At 45.5% G+C, this 17,398-nt stretch overlaps 1 protein-coding gene across 4 annotated transcripts in view; it reads left to right on the top strand.

Moving 5' to 3' along the window:
* LOC144753677 (C4b-binding protein-like) overlaps positions 1-17,398 on the top strand; it is a 115,403-nt gene that overhangs the window by 21,695 nt on the left and 76,310 nt on the right. Inside the window, exon 2 of one of the 4 annotated variants that reach the window (XM_078641282.1) lies at positions 4,251-4,470. The exons of the other annotated variants lie outside the window; for them this stretch is intronic. The gene's annotated coding sequence lies outside the window, so the exon portion shown is untranslated. The remainder of the gene's footprint in view (positions 1-4,250; positions 4,471-17,398) is intronic. 4 annotated transcript variants of the gene reach the window in all.

The raw sequence follows: 17,398 nt of genomic DNA, 5'->3' as shown, positions 1-17,398 counted from the left end.
AGGGAGAGTCAATCTTTATGATTTTGTCATTGAAGAATTTTGCAATTTTGGCATTACGTTCTTTAGTGACATGTGGATTATCTCCTGCTGGTTTCGAGGTTTGTTGTTTAATGATGTTAAAAAGTTCTTTGGGGTGTATTTTCACTTTGCCTAATGCTCTGCGAAAGAAAGTGGTTTTTCTTTTACTATCTTCGTTCTACTCTGACTGTTCAAGATGGGTTATGGACGTTTTAGTTCTCCAGAGACTTTCTGCAGCTATATGTTGTCTTCTTTCAGATTTACTGTCTTTGTTAAACCAGGATCTCAATGAAGTATTTCATATTTGTTCATATTTGTTTTAGTTTTGATGGCTGATGTCATTTCATTATAGTGTGCTGTAAGTTCCTCTGTTGCAAGGTTATCTGTTGGGGGGGGGGGGGGGCGTAGTGCCATCCTTCTACCTATCACATCAGTTAGTGGAATCTGATTAATAGTACAAGCCCATTGTCTTGTTTTCTGAGAATATAAAAGGAGATGCAGTGAACTTTCAGGTGTCGAATGCTTTGGCTGCTCTACCCGATGCCGAAAAACCCCGACAGTTAGCGAAGATTGTTGTGGCTGCATATAAAACTATAGGTCGCACAAGTAAAGGTCTGAAATATTTTCCTATCAAGGAGAAGAAACAACCACAAGGGCAATCTGCTGTGGCAGATGTCCAGCCCAAGTCCAAAAAACAAAATTGGTCTCAAAAACAGAAACAGGGGTAGCAACAGCAGCAGACTCAGGATTCTTATCCTGCGCCACAAGTTCCTGCGCCGACAGAGAAAGTTTATGATTTGCGCGATCGCGCGATGATTAAATCACTTGATCGATTTCAGGTTTCTGATCAACGCTCTCCTCGTTCCTTTCAGGACTCATCGGCCCCGAAGACCGGTGCAGGAGGAGGAGGTAGGGGACGTGGTGGCCAACAAGGACGTGGCCAGTCCCGCCAGACAGACGGCGCAGCGAAGCAGGAGGATTCTACGACAAAGAGACCGCAGTTTGCGAAAAAGAAAGTCGCAGCCTTAACAGCGCATCGATATGCCACAGATAGTGAGAACGCGGCTTCGGAATCTGACGTGGGCTCTGACCTTGCTAGACAGCGCGGCGGAGATTACCATAGTGAGAGAGGCGCTGCGTCCACTACTGAGGGTGACAGCGACTGATGTCTACGTTGTAATTGAAACAGCCGATACGAGACTTGCTCCCCCTGAAAGACTTTATGAAATTGTCCTGTTAATTGAAGGTGACATACAGCGTACCATCAAAGGGGTTTTTTGGGAAAATCTTTCTTCTACATATGATATTTTGCTTTCGGAGGCTGACTGGCCCCCACCTTTTATGCTCGCGGCGCCGCGAGGGGAGGAGGTAATCCTCCCCAGTTTCGCGAACACAGTCTCGAAAGAGCATGTGCAGCATTTTGCAGAAGAGTGGTCTCGGGCTCTCGCACTGGCTCTGTACCGTAACCAATGTGGTTGGGATAAATTGACCCCTAGCCACGAAATTCCCTTGCGGTCTCAGCCGCAGCCTCAACCTCAATATCCCATTCGGCGTGAGGCAAAAGCGTCCGTCGCGGAAATCCTTGAACAATTAGAATATCAGGGAGTAATTGAAACGTGTGTGTCACCGATGAATAATCCTCTTTTTACTGTGACCAAGCCTGACGGATCATATCGTTTGGTATTGGATTACCGGCATTTGAACTCGCATTGCCGTAACTGTGCAGTACAGAATACTCACGGCTCTGCCCTAGTGGATAGTCTAGTGCGTAAGCATTTTAAAACAACGCTTGACATATCCAACGGTTTCTATGCCCACAGATTGGACAGCTTTAGCTCCCAATGGACCAATTTTACATGCGCTGGGGTCCAAAAACAATTCCGGCGTCTCCCAATGGGCTATAAGAATAGTCCAGGTATATTTACCGCACGCATCGTCTCTCTTTTGGAGAGGATCGACCCAGATGCTTGTTCGTATGTGGATGACATATATCTCACAGACGACGAAATTTGGGAGCATCTGTGTCGTGTAAATTCAATTATTTGTAACTTTGCAGATATGGGTTACAAATTTAACTTTGCAAAATCGCACATTGCTGAGTACACAGTGTTGTTCCTGGGCTATGAGCTCAACAATGAAGGTAGAGGTTTGGCTCCTCACTTCTTGGAGAAATGCGCACAGTTGCGCGCTCCTACAGCACTGAAAAAATTACAGTCTTTACTGGGCTTTTTGAATTTCGGGAGGACATACATTCCGGAATATGCCCAGCGTATCAAGCCTTTGTATGCTTTGATACAACCAACTTTTTCCAAATCATACTGGCTGCCTGAGCACTCAGCCATCTTGCAGTCCCTGCAGGCTGATCTGCTAGCTTCTAAGTTCTTACTGACTTGTGATAACCATACGAACCTGGTGATAAGAATAATACCGGGGACAGTGGGTTTCATGTACCTCCCTTTTAATGAAGGAGACACAGTACCTATTGCTTACAAGTCACACTTGTACACTTCGGCTGGGATGCGGTTTCCCACTGTGGAAAAGGTTTTAACAGCTGTGCAGATGGCGATTCTTAAGGAACGGTCTCTGTCACAGGGGAAACGCATGTTGGTTGTTACACCCTGTCCTCATTTGGAGGCAGTCACGAAAGCCAGTGTACCAAATTCAAAAGCTTTGCACCCTCGGTGGATTCAGTGGGCTGCGTCCTTGACGTCCACGGATGTCACGTTTATTTTTGACACCTCGTTGCGGTCGCAAGAGTACTTGCAGTATGAGTTTGTTCACCCTGCTCCTCTAACTATGCGACCTTTGGAGGACTTCCATTGCATCATTTACACTGATGGTTCGGCGCAGGTTGCGCATGGCTCTAAACATGCCTACGTTTCCGCATGCGCCATTGTGGTCGGTGCTATGTTGAACGATGAGGTCATATCCAGGGAAGTGCACACACTGCCACTGTGAGATTGCACCGCACAATTAGCAGAGCTTCGTGCTCTCTTACTAGCGTTGGAGTACGCTGATCCTAGTGTTACTACTCTTGTTGTAAGTGATTCTTTCTACTGTGTCCAGTCTTACAATGAAAACTTGTTCTTTTGGATTCAGAATGACTTTCGTGATTCCAAGGGTAGCACAATAAAACATAAGTTGATCTGGGTTAGAGTGGCGGCGCTTAAGGCTATGTTGCCGCTCGTTTTTGTAATTCATACTCTTGGCCACCAGCGTGTTGGAGTCCACGCTGTCGGTAACTCGCTTGCTGATGAAGCAGCAAAATCAGCGGTGTCTACATACTTAGTTGCAGCAGTTACACGGTCCAAAAGTAAGATTGATAGTGACATCTTGGCGGCTGTTGCTGCCACTGAGAAGGGAGGTAAACATCCTGCGGGGTTCCCTTCGAAGTACACATACCACTTAAGTCCCGAAAAGGTTCCTTTTGTGAAAATTCCTGATGTTGGGGAACGTTTGATTCCCAACTCGGATCGCAGGGCTGACTTGATTACAGCGGCTCATGAAGGTGTGGCGTCTGCGCATGCGGGCGTCTCGGCCACTGTAACTCAATTACAACAACGTTTCTGGTGGCGGGGACTGTACAAACAGATGCGTGATTATGTCCTTCTTTGTGACATTTGTCAGCAGATTAAACTTCGACTGCTGCGCGTCCGCCACAGACACAGTTGTACATTTCTAATAAACCACTAGGTTGTGTTTATTTAGATCACTGCGGTCCTTTTTCCTCTGATACTGCGTATAAGTACATCTTAGTTGCAGTTGATTCATGCACACGCTTTGTGTGGGTCTGGCCCCATCGCAGCGCTGATTCACGGACTGTCATTAGAGATTTGCGCATCTTTGTAGGGATTTTTGCCTGTGGTACCTTCCATTCGGATCAGGGTCCGGCTTTCGCCTCTAAGGCGTATAAGGATACCATGAATTCGATGGGGGTCCAAGTCAAGTTTTCGTCTCCCTACAGACCTGAGGGTAATAGTGTAGTGGAGCGAATGAACCGTGATTTAAAGCAATCTTTGACAGCTCGAGTTATAGGCACTGGCAGAAACTGGCTGACCCACCTCATTGGCGTGCAGAGTGCTCTTAATAATCTCCCTAGAAGGTCTCTGGGTGGGCGGACCCCATACGAAATGCTCTTTGGCATCAAGATGTACGTCCCTGACCTTGACGGTCTAGACTGCGTGGCTCGCGCTACAACCTTTGACGTAGATGAACATTGTGCTGTTTTACAGGATCTACAAAAGACCAGAGACAGTCTTGCAAAGGAACACTTGCCCTCCACGTCTGATGCTGCGTTGCAGATCCCGGTAGTCGGCTGGCTACCCCAAGTTGGTGAACTGGCTCGAGAGAAGATCGATAACAAGAAAGAGTTTGGTCCTTCCTATCGAGCTCCGGTTCCAGTGCTTGGAGTGAAGGGCACAAGAACAGTCATTTTACCACCACTACCTGGTCATAAGGAAAACAGGTTTATCTCAATTGACAATGTCAAGATACACAGAGTGGCCGATTCTTCTTAGCTTGACACCGGCTGTTTCCTGTCCTTCCATTGTGAGAAATTCAGTTTTGCCCACTGCTTCTAATCTTGAAACTGAAGTGGCAATCGAGTTGCCTGCTATTTTCAGTCCTTTATTGAGTACTTTGCCCGGTACAGACCTTGCTGAAGTAGACTATACTTACCCCACTGACTTGTCCATGCCTGACCTGCAAGCCCGTTTGGCCACAGAATCCAGATTTTCATTTGACACTGGTTCCAATGCCTCGAAAGTACCCTCACGTTTTGCAGTTTATGCCAGCTTATTTAAAAAACATTTTTTAATTCCCCTTTGGACATATATTTGGCTGGTGCTGTTTTCAATTTACCTTTTTATGTCAATTGGGTTTGTGTTTTATTTTTTCCGACTTATGAATGGACACTATGTCGAAGAAAGAACATGCATTCGACATCTAAATGGAACTTTGGCCCCCCTGTCCTCATCGCATTCTGCACACAGATTGAAAAGAGACTTGACATTTGTTAACATCACTGCTTGGCCTGTCCTTGATGGGATAGTGTGGGATGCCGTTAGGTTTCAGATTCATGGCCCTACCGAGGTTGTTAATGTCCCCAATGTGCTTAGAGTTAACATGGGGGATGTAGTGAAACAAAACATACGTTCTGATGATTGGGATGTTCAGGCCGTAGAGTCTTTGTTTTCTGATTTGAAATACTATGCTGCCTTTGATGCAGAAGATTTGTACTTAGAATCTGCTAATTATGGTGATTTGTTTTGCTTTCAACATTTTGGCAATCACTTCTTACATAAAACAGCATCCAAACGGAATGCTGTAAATTATACACAATGGGAGCATTGCCCAGCCCCTAAACAAGGCAGTTCGAGTACTTTTTTGAAAAAGTACACTTATTTTACTGACTTCAATCAGTCTAATCCCGAGTCCTTTTATTTCAAAATGACACAGAAACCTATGTCCAAGGTTAGACTTACCGATACCAAATTATTGTATTCGAAATCCTTTCTTGATCAGCTGGCTGTTGGCGGCTATGAATTATGGAAGGAAACTATTGACTTAAAATAAGTTTGGGGTTCTAAAAACTGGCAGGTACAAGGCACTGAGGCTTTGCACCGTGCTTGTCTCATCCCGAATCAAATGTTGTTTTTGAATTATTCTATTTCACAGACAACATGCTTTGGATTGGCTACTTCTAAAAAATTGAATACTCCGACCATCCCTGAGTTAGAGGAATATTCTGGCTGGAGTAATTATACTCAGTTTTCGATTAGGGACTTGCAAACCCTAGTTTTTGCCTGTGGGCAAATTATGTCAAAATTGGCTGAAACATTCAACATTGTCTGCGGTTAAATTACATCTTGCAAAGCTGAATGATGATGTGGATTTAAATGATTTCATAAAGGGCCCGGCTAGTGGTAGATCAAAAAGATGGATATATGCTGTTTACAATGAAATCTGGAAGACATCACAGGTTGAGGCTGCGACACGCCTTAGAGCTATAGATCAAGCCAATCTAGAAAAGGTGCTTGCTGTGGTAGATAATAGTATTAACATGTTTTCTTCCCGCATTTACACTTTAGATAATATTGTGTCTTCTGTAGTGGATATTGTGCATGATGAAGTGTCTGTATTGTACCATGGTCAGAATCAATTACGTTCTATCATGCAATTTGCATGGACCCTTCAAACGTTGAAAGCTGGCAAGGTGCCATGGACCTACATGAATGTTTCTTCTCTCTTTGCCCCCTTTAATTTGACTGACAAGCAGCGCTTGCTTTCCATGCGAGATGCTTCATTTTCTATGTTACATATTGAGAGACTGGAGTCCTTGCCTTTTTCTGTGGCAGAAGCCAACGCTGCAACGTGGCTTATCCACGGTTTGATAACATTACCTTTTGCGTTGTATAAATTTACAAATTGTATGAGATATGTTGCCATAGGTCGCTATGAGCCCTTAGGTAGTGCGTTTCTCCATGGAGTCTGGTCCCTCCCTTTCACTTATAGATATTTGAAAGAAGGACAGGAGGTTTATCTGAATGGGGAGGAGTGTACAGAAACACCAGACCATTTGCTAATGTGTAGGCATATACAATTGTACGGTTCTTGTAACCAAGACCGGCCTAACTTAGCCTGTGTTTTAAAAGGGACTCCAGTTCCTGCAATCACCCCGACTTTTACCTTGCTGGGAAACGGAAGTTATTTACTTTTAAATAATGAAGATTGTTGCGGGTTAATTAGAGGTGTAGCTTATGTGGTCACCGTAACTGAACGTGTAGTTTGCTGCAGAAATGTTCTGTACCCACCCACGCATGAAAATAGGGATGTTTCCATCTGGCCACGCATCCCAACCTTGAAAGCAGAATTCAGCGGCATGAGCAGAATAAGGGCTCTATTGTCCCAGAAAGAAGTGGCCTTGAGTTCGGCTAGGGAAACTTTCGTTCTTCACATAGCTAATACCCGTACTGAGGTTCAGGCTCTTTTAAATACTGATTTACCATTGCATTTCAGCGAGATGGTACATTCTATCTTTAACGCGTCCTCCACAACTGGGCTGGCGCTTTTTTAAAATCTGTTAGCAGTGGTCTTGTAACTTCATTTGAAAAAATCTTTGGAGTCATCCCTGCTTTCTTCCATTCCATTTTTTCGAGTTTGTTTGGTGGATTCCCGGTTATCCTGGCACTAGCGGCAGCCGTTCTAGTGATTGTTTGCTTCCTTAAATATGGATGCCCCTCATGTGGAAGGAGCAGCCCAGCCCCTCCTGGCGCTGTTTCGCAACCGGATGCTTGAATATTATGGCACGCTGCCGCTTGCGATTTTAAGCACGGCTTATGGATTATCGTTTCGATTTTCCTACTTCACCTGTGCCCAGCCTGTGTTTCATTGCCTAAGCTGTGATTTTGACTGGGCCATTGATTTGTGTCTCTGCGGACCGGTTTGTCCTGAAGTCGACTTTAATCAGCTGATGAGTCCCATCGTTACTCACGAGTTGGTTTGTACTGGCGACAGGATTATGGCCTTAGCAGCGATGCATGGACTAATGGGTCCTTGGAACATTCTTACAGCGGCGCAAGATTTCTTGGCACTGAGCTTTCTTGAAAACCCACCGAGTTGTCCTCTGATGGTAATAGAGGCTCCAGTATTGGGAGAACACGTCTGTTCTTTTCCTCTTTTGAATTGGATGGCTGAACTGTTTTCGGATGAAGACGGTGATTTCCTGTTGGAGGCTGTTGCTGCATATTTTGCATATTCGGTCTTGCCTTAATGAACCTTATTGGTTTATGATGATGCCCCACTTTTTTTGTATTTTTTCACCTCCCAGTCCTATTGGCTTGAGTGCTGTTGAACTCTGAAATTGACATTTTTATATTTTGATTTGATACTGTAGTTTTTTATAATTATAAGGTTGTTCATAGTCTGCTTTCATGAAGTTGCCCTTATCTTATCTTATCTTATCCGTCCTCGGATCATGGGGTGTGTCATATAGCTACTGTATATCTTTATAATGCGTTAAGTTAGCATAGGTTCATTACATGTTGAAACGCCATTTTTTCCTTTTGCTGCTTCTGCACACGACACTTAATTGTTGATTTAGCTGTCAACCTAGTAGTTCGTTGTGGTTTACATGAGAATAATATGTTATTACTCTGATATCAGCTTTGCTTAATAAACTATGTCTGTACAGAGAGCGCTGAAGCTTCAGGAATAACACGATACAGAATTGTTATGAGGTCTGATCTTCACGCGTTCATAGACATAACATAACTTTGAGCTTTAGGCGGGTTTTATATTGCTTTGCTTGAAGCACAAACACACACTTGATGCTGTTCGCATGCAGAGAGAGCTGGTGTATGCTGATGTGATCCCTTCATTCTAGGATCTTGAGGTATGGGCCCGCCCTGCTAAAACCCAAAGAGACCTTCTTAGCTATTAATATAATATGTGTGTTAGGGAGGGTGAGAAATAAGTGTTGTTAACCCTTATTCATTACAGCATGTTAGCATGCTGTCACCATTTGCTTTCTATGGACTAGTAACTATGCTGATAACTTTGCTTCTGATAATATGTCTCCTTGTATTATCTAAGATACTGCGCCTGAGAAGACGGCATTAGTAAATAAATATTTCAAATGTGCACGTGTCCTCATTTACTCCACGTTCTGGTTTGAAATGATTGTATAACTAAAGAGTGCTCATGTGTTCCACGTAACCTGAGGTATTGTAAGCTCATGTTCTGGTTTGTCTAAACATTGGGAGTTTGTTATGACCAATGAGACACTGTAGCTAGCTCGGTAAGGGGTTTGTTGGGTACTAAAGTGAGTTTTGGGTCACCCTAATTCGCTGAGGTTCCAATCCTCTGTGCACAGTTCTGTGGGAGAACAGAAACCCTGCTACAATCCCTAGGCTCGGTCTGTGATCTTGATTGTTGAGCAGATGTGTACTGTCCATGCTCAGAAGATCCACTTGTGATTCACATTGGATCTAACTGAAATATTTGAATAAAATGTTTACATTTCCAGGGTCGAATTTGGACCGCCCTGATCATATTTCTCGAAAAGTCCTTGTGGTCTGTCGGGGTTTGAAATGCTGGAAGCTTAATACTGTGACATACACTGCAATATTTGTTTATTTAAGAAGTGAATAGGGTGCTTTCTATCTGGTGTAGGTGATATGCAGTGCCCTATTGTGGTCTTCCCTCTTGTCTCATCAGCTTTCCCCCCTTTATCATCAATGTCTATGTGTCTGTTTTATTTGCTTCACAATTGTTTCGAGTTTCTCCATGCAAATGTTCTCCTTCCTTTAGGGGATCAGCAGTATCCATCCCTAATTGTGATTCCTTAAGGTTAAGCCTTTCCTTATTTCAATTAATATTCTATAGACTCCTGAGCAGTTTGCTTTCTTTCCTAAAGCCCAACTTCTTCCTGCAATCAGTTACATAATTTTGTCTTCCCATGATGTTGGATAACGTATGCATTCAGAGGAGATGCGATTTAGTGGCTAAAGTTGCTGGTATAGTACCCAAGTTCTGAACCAGGCTTCCTAACCTGACTAGAATTTGTGATTCTGTGGAGGTTTGAGGATCTCCCTTTACTATCGGCATCTGGCCAGCAAAAGTAGGATACAGGATAAATGAAAGTTTGAAGATGAGCTGTCAACATTTTAAAAAATTCATTGTAAAATATTTAACTAACTGTTCCAAAATCAACGCCTTCATCCAAATGTTTACGCGCAAACCAGCCTTTAATCAGAGATTCTGCCTTTACATTTCATCTCACATATAAACACTTGTTATTTACCACTATAGACTTGCTTTGAATATTGTGACGGGTTGGGGTCGCCTGACAGGAAGATAAAACAAGTGAGTGACTGGTGGTCTGCTATACATATCTCCCCAACTCTTGTTCCCTTCCAGCACGAAGAATGGATGCCTGAGGATGGAACTTTATTGTTCCCTACAGACAACAAACAGGAGGATGGCTCCTTTAACTGGGGGTTTATGCCAGACGTGTCTCCTTCCACGGATGACGTCAGCACGCGCCCGGTGTTAACTGTGGGGACTTCCTGGATTCCAGCCTGCACTGACACCGGAGGAGAGAAGGAGTTGAGTACGAGGTTGTTTATGGTGACGAGAGGACAGAAAGGAGAGAGAGAGAGGAAGAACGGAGACCAGGTCCGGCAGGAGCCGTGATCGAGCCAGGAGGCCAACAACCCCGTGAACCGCCGTGCCACGCCCCAGGAGGAGCGTGGCTCGAACAGGTACGGAGTAAGTTCTCGGGTTGGGTCGGAAGGAAGGAGCGTAACCCAACCATCGAGACACCTCCAACCCCCACCAGTTTTTAAAACCCCTTCTACACACCCGCACAAGCACAGACCCAATCCATTTCTACGCGTGTCACCAAGTGCACTGTGTGTGGTGTTTTTTCCTCACTCCCTGTTCCCTCACAATACCGGCTCTGAAGGCCAAGAGTCCTGATATCTTTTTTTCATTTCTCTTTTATTTCCTGCAACATTCCTCTGCCTGACGGGACACCCGAGAGCCAGGATTCGAGGCCAGGAGCACCGCCCGCTCCAGTCAAACCAATTTCCTGGAAACCAGGAACCACCGCTACAACGGATCCTGACATCTTTACCAAAGAGAAACTTATGTACAGACAAAAACGTATCTTTGGGAAAATAAAACCCTATCTTACTCAACCTGGCCTACGCCCTGTTCTTTCACCCCCTTTACAACTGGTGTCAGAAGTGGGATTGTCATCCCCACCCATCAGTCAACCCATGATGGAGACCCTTATTCAGCACCTCATTAAAGGCCAAGAGAAGTTGGAATGGGCCATAGTAAGGCAGATGACCTCAGTGCAGGCAGACCGCAATGTTTTCAAAAGTACGATTACAGCGCACATTGAGAGAATGCAGAAGGCTGGACAGGTCCCCGGCGCCTCTGTACAAGTTGAAAGACGTGCTTCTCTCCCAAATCCATCAGGAATAGCCCTCCAGAAGTACTTGCCCGGGGAGGATCCAGACGCCTTCTAATTGAATTTTGAGAGGGCGTCCGAGCGTGTGGATGTCCCGAGGTTAAATGGCCCTTCTTCTTAGCGCCCCTCCTAACAGGAGAAGCCCAGTTTGCTTACCAAGTCGCCAACCCCACAGGGGATACACCCTATCAGAGGATTAAAGATGTAATCCTCGACCACCTTGGACTATACGCAGAAGACTACCGAGTGAAGTTCCGGAAAGAACGAGGAATACCAGGCGAGAACCCGAAGACGCTATTTTTTGCCTTAAAAGGGACGCTGACAAGTGGCTGAAGCCGGTCTCTAGTACCAAGGGTATATCTAGAGCAATTTATGGAAGCTCTCCCTTACGGGACCCAAAGGTGGCTTAAGCAACACTCCAATCTTGTGGCCGAACAAGTAATCGAGATGGCCCCAAATTACTCGAGAGCATAACCAAAAACAATGATCTGGGCTACCGAGAGACCTCACAAAAGCGCTCTACCCCAGAAGATTGACAAGAAACCAAAACCTCAAATGGACCTTCCAAAAACCAAACCAGGTCGAATGGAGATACACCCGTTCAGAGGGCCACATTGCTTTGAATGCAGCGACTGGGGCCACATAGCCCGTCTATGCCCCCGAAAGAAGCCAGCGGAGGAGCCCATGGAGGTTGGGTATATCCCGAAGGCATCATTGTATGTACGTTTGCAGGTGAACGGTAAAACAGTGAAGGCTCTATTAGACTCTGGGTGTAAGCATTCGCTGGTTCAGAAAAGTATCATCCTCCCCTCCCAGATTATTCCCGACACGTTGGTCCACATCCGCTGTGTACACAGGGACGTAAAGCCCTACCCTATGGCGCTAGTCTCTTTCGTGCACTTAGATAGAAGCCCATGCACGGTAAGGGTGGGGGTGGTGGATTCCCTTCCCAAAGACATCATTCTTGGGGTTGATAATCCCAGGTTTCTCTCTCCATTCCAGGATAGAGTAGGGCGAGAAGCAGGAGTACAGGCAGACCCCCTTCCGGCCTTCACCTCCCCAGAACCCTGGTTACTGGATCGTAGCTTCCGCTTCGCACAATCCAATGTTCCCACATTATTTAAGGCTTGGGAAGACGCCCATAATAATCAGGGTAACATGTCCCCCACTTATCCTCTGTTTCTGATCAAAAATGACTTCTGGTACAGGGAAGGTCATTCACGGGATCATGCACAATTACTGGTCCCTGCACCATTCAGATTCTGTTTTTCTCACACGCACATATCACCGCAGGACATACAGGCACAGAGAAAACCACTGAGAAGGTAATGTGGCATTTCTTCTGGCCCGGTATTTACAAGGACATCCAGAGATATTGTCACACATGTGAAATATGTCAAAAAAAGAATATGCAAAGACTTCCAGCAGTACCGCTACAACTCCTACCCATCATAGGAACACCCTTTGAAAGAGTCGGTATGGACTTAATAGGACCCCTACCTAGAACTTCAAAGGGGAACCTATATGCATTGGTTCTTGTGGATTACGCCAAAATATTACCCGAGGCATTCCCCCTCAGGGCCCTTACTACCAAGAATATCGCAGAAAAATTTGTGGGGTTGTTTTCCATGGTGGGCTTCCCCAAAGAAGTGCTAACGGACCAAGGGACGCCATTCGTGTCCCGCCTAATGAAGGAAGTTTGACGATCATTGAACATACATCACCTCCGCACCTCTGTATACCACCCCCAGACTGACGGCCTCGTCAAAAGGTATAACCAGTACCTAAAGACCACTCTGAAGAAGATGCTCACCATTGAGGGGCAAGATTGGGACCGTCTCCTCCCCCTGGCCCTATACGTGTTACGTTCCCAAATACAAAGTAGCCTGGATGTTCAGCATTCGAGATGCTAAATGGATGACAGCCCAGATCCCTCCTAGAGATGACCAAGGACGTTTGGGAGACAGAAGAAGAAGACAATCAGCGTTCCTTGTTAGAATACACACAACAACTAAGGTCCAAGATAGGAAAATTAAGGAATCTGGCCTACTCGAATCTGGGAAAAAAACAAGAATAAACAAAAGAAGTACTACGATAAAGGAAAACGGTAGAGGCATCTCTCCATTGGGGACTGGGTACTAGTCCTACTCCCTTCTTCTACCCGTAAGTTCCAAAGTGAATGTTTAGGCCCATACCAAGTAACGGAAACCATAGGCAACACAACCTACCGAGTACAGATAACACCTAACAAAACGCAATGCTACCACATAAACATGCTGAAAAAGTGGCTCGGGCCCCCACCGAAAGCAGCCCACCTATCTTTGCCTACTGCTACTTGCCAGAGCTCCACTCTGGACAAACTCGTGGTAAATGACGATATCACGGATGGAATGAGGGAAGAACTACAACAACCCCTCCTCCCTTTTTCAAGCATTTTATTGGATGTTCCAGGAAAGACTACCCTAACCAAACATAAGATCGAAACACTGACGGGAAAGATAGTAAAACAAAGACCCTACCGGATACCTGCAGCAAGGAGGGAGGCCGTAAGCAGGGATGTGCAGGAGATTTTGAAGTTAGGCGTAATACGACCCTCCAACAGTGAATATTCATCCCCGATAGTAATGGTCCCAAAACCAGACGGATCAACACGTTTCTGCATGGACATTCAGGCCCTAAATGCTATCTCTACCTATGATGCCTATCCTATACCAAGGGTAGACAAACTTATAGAAAAGCTGGGCGACCCCAAGTTCATCGTGACCTTTCATTTAACAAAGGGATATTGGCAGGTGCCCCTCCGTGAAAAAGAGCGAAAGAAAAACGCGTTTTCAACTGACGCAGGATTGTTCGAGTTTGCTGTCCTCCCTTTCAGTCTACACGGGGCACCTGCCATATTTCAAAGGCTGATGAATACCGTTCTCCAATCATACCCCTCCTTCTGTTCAGCATACCTGGACATCATACCCCTCCTTCTGTTCTTATTTACAACAAGGGGTGGTGATGGACAGAGTCTCTGAATTAAGCAGAGTACTCTCACCCAGTCAAGAGATCAGGGCTAGATCCAACACCGTTTTTTAGCTCATTGCACCATCCCAGTTTCAGAACCTGGCTGTATGCAAATTAGTCTGTCCCTGGCCCAGTGCATCATGGGAACAGGGCAGACCAGACTACAAAAGCCAATTCTTACACTGGGAAGGAAACAAGCTTCCGGGGACCGGTTTCTGGCATTTCAGCCGTCTTCGGCCCGGCTTGCTTGAATCCTGATGGTGCAATGAGCAAGGGACTCACATCTGAGTATACCCTTCCACGCTTAGGGTGGACAAAATTATTTACAACAAGGGGTGGTGATGGACAGAGTCTCTGAATTAAGCAGAGTACTCTCACCCAGTCAAGAGATCAGGGCTAGATCCAACACCGTTTTTTAGCTCATTGCACCATCCCAGTTTCAGAACCTGGCTGTATGCAAATTAGTCTGTCCCTGGCCCAGTGCATCATAGGAACAGGGCAGACCAGACTACAAAAGCCAATTCTTACACTGGGAAGGAAACAAGCTTCCGGGGACCGGTTTCTGGCATTTCAGCCGTCTTCGGCCCGGCTTGCTTGAATCCTGATGGTGCAATGAGCAAGGGACTCACATCTGAGTATACCCTTCCACGCTTAGGGTGGACAAAATTATTTACAACAAGGGGTGGTGATGGACAGAGTCTCTGAATTAAGCAGAGTACTCTCACCCAGTCAAGAGATCAGGGCTAGATCCAACACCGTTTTTTAGCTCATTGCACCATCCCAGTTTCAGAACCTGGCTGTATGCAAATTAGTCTGTCCCTGGCCCAGTGCATCATGGGAACAGGGCAGACCAGACTACAAAAGCCATTTCTTACACTGGGAAGGAAACAAGCTTCCGGGGACCGGTTTCTGGCATTTCAGCCGTCTTCGGCCCGGCTTGCTTGAATCCTGATGGTGCAATGAGCAAGGGACTCACATCTGAGTATACCCTTCCACGCTTAGGGTGGACAAAATCTCCTTCTGTTCAGCATACCTGGACGATATAGTGGTCTTTAGCCCTACTTGGCCCGAACTCTTGAAACACCTGGAGACCATTTTACATGCACTTGATAGTGCAGGTCTACACATCAATGCAAAAAAATCAAGGGCAGCATATCAAAGAATGAAATACCTCGGATATGTGTTGGGAGGTGGGGTGATCTCCCCACAGGCAAAAAAGGTGAAGGCCATAGTGGATACACCTTTCCCTACCACAAAAAAGGAACTGCAGGCATTTTGGGGCCTCATAGGCTACTATCGGAGGTTCATCCCCCAATTTGCAGAACTGGCAGTCCCTTTGACCAACCTCCTTCAAAAGGACATACGACCACGACAGCTACTACATCCCTCCTCTGATACGTTGGAAGCTTTGAATCATTATTTGTATTTTTATTTTATTTTGAAGGTTTCATATAGCGCTAGCTCCACCCGAGGGTATCAGAGCGCTTTACATCAGCAATGGCATTACACAATAGTAAACAATCATAGTAATTGAACAACATACGAGTGATACAGGTGTTAGAACCAATACAAAATACAGGTAATAATATAGGTAAAGACAATAATGATTAAAGGCACAAATAGGTAGGGATAGAATAGCAAGTTGCAGGAACCAGAATGTAACTGTGGATAGGAATGTTTATAGAGTGTCAGGGTGGTCTCAGAGGACATAGTAGGTAGTGGGAGTTAAAAGGAGGTGACAATAGGAAAATGGGAGGGGTGAAATGAGGGAAGGGGGAGAAGTCAAGGAGGGCGGAGGAGAGGTTGTCACGAAGGAGATCAGGGATTTAGTTTCCCCAGAATGTGGTGAGTAGATTAATTTTTAGGTCCTTTTTGAATCTGGGGTAGGAGGGGTTGCATCGAAGGTCTTTGGGTAGGGCATTCCAAATAGTTGGGGCCTTACCTGAGAAGGAGCGGGATTTGAAAGCAGCTTTTTTGAGTAGGGGGGGAATGAGAAGGAGAGTGTTGGAGCTTCTCAGTGTTCGGGCACTGCCAGCTTTTTTAAGTTTATTGGAGAGGTATGATGGGGTCTTCTGGTAAAGGGCTTTGTGAGTAATGCAGGCAATTTTGTAGGAGGATCTACCTTCAATGGGGAGCCACTTTAGGGACTTGAGGGCAGGGGAGATGTGGTCAATGCGTTTACAGTTTGTTGTTAACCTGGCGGCTAGGTTGAGAATGGATTTGAAGGGGGCCAGGTGGATTTTGGGGGTGCCAGAGAGAAGGGCATTACCATAGTCTATTTTGGATAGAACAAGAGACTGGATAATTAATTTGAAGTCATCAGCTGGGATAAAAGGTTTGATTTTTTGGAGATGGCGGAGAGTGAAGACAGCACTTTTTGCAGAGTTCTTGATGTGGGAATTAAGTGTGAGTTTATTGTTAATAGTGATGCCTAGTGCTTTAACTGAATCGGCGAGGGAGAGAGAGCAGTTTAGCGCATTAAGGTCAGCGATCCATGTTTGGATGGGGAGAGAAGAGGATGATCTCAGTTTTGTTTTGGTTGAGTTTCAGATGATTGATGTGGAACCAGGTTTGGATCTTGGTAAAGGATGAGTTGAGGTGTAGGATATCCGCATGGCATTTAATTTTATAGTACATTTGGGTGTCATCAGCGTACAGGTGGTAGTTGATTTTTTCTTTTTTGAGTATCCGGGTAAGGGTTTCCATAAAGAGGTTAAATAGAGCGGGAGAGAGGATGGATCCTTGAGGGACGCCATGGGAGACAGAGGTTGGGTTTGAGAGGCAGTTTTGAATTTTAATCTGTTGTGTTCTATGTTGAATGTAGGAAGTGAACCAGTTAAGGACAATGCCACTGAAGCCGAAGCGGTTTTTGAGTGTGTTTAGTAGGGTTGGGTGGTAAACTGTGTCAAATGCCGCGGAAAGGTCAAGAAGGATGAGCAGGTAGGAATCACCCTCATCCAGGGCTAGGTGAATATTATCGACTATGTTGAGAAGTGCAGTTTCTGTGCTGCACCCTTTGCAGGAAGCCAGATTGAAGGGGGTCGAGCAGGTTAAACGTATCAATGTGTTTGTCCAGTTGGAGGAGGGCACATTTTTCCAGGGCTTTGGAGAGGAGGGGAAGGTTGGAGATGGGGTGGAGATTATTAGGGTCAGCTTTGGGATTTTTGGGGATGGGAGTGATTTGCCCGAGTTGAAGGGAGATAGGTACATTCCCTGTTGAGAGGGAGGCGTTGATGATGTTGGTCCAGTAGGGGACGATGACATGTTTGAGTTCGTGGATGAATGCGGAAGGGAGAGGATCTTTTGTGTGGGAGGAAGGTTTAATTTTGGCTAAAATGTTGAAGACCTCCTGTTCTGATACCGGGTGGAAATTATGCCATGAGGCGTTATTTT

Source organism: Lissotriton helveticus, chromosome 5_1, assembly GCF_964261635.1.
Source record: "Lissotriton helveticus chromosome 5_1, aLisHel1.1, whole genome shotgun sequence".
In the NCBI taxonomy this organism is placed as follows: domain Eukaryota; kingdom Metazoa; phylum Chordata; class Amphibia; order Caudata; family Salamandridae; genus Lissotriton; species Lissotriton helveticus.
This window is presented reverse-complemented; position numbering and strand designations above follow the sequence as displayed.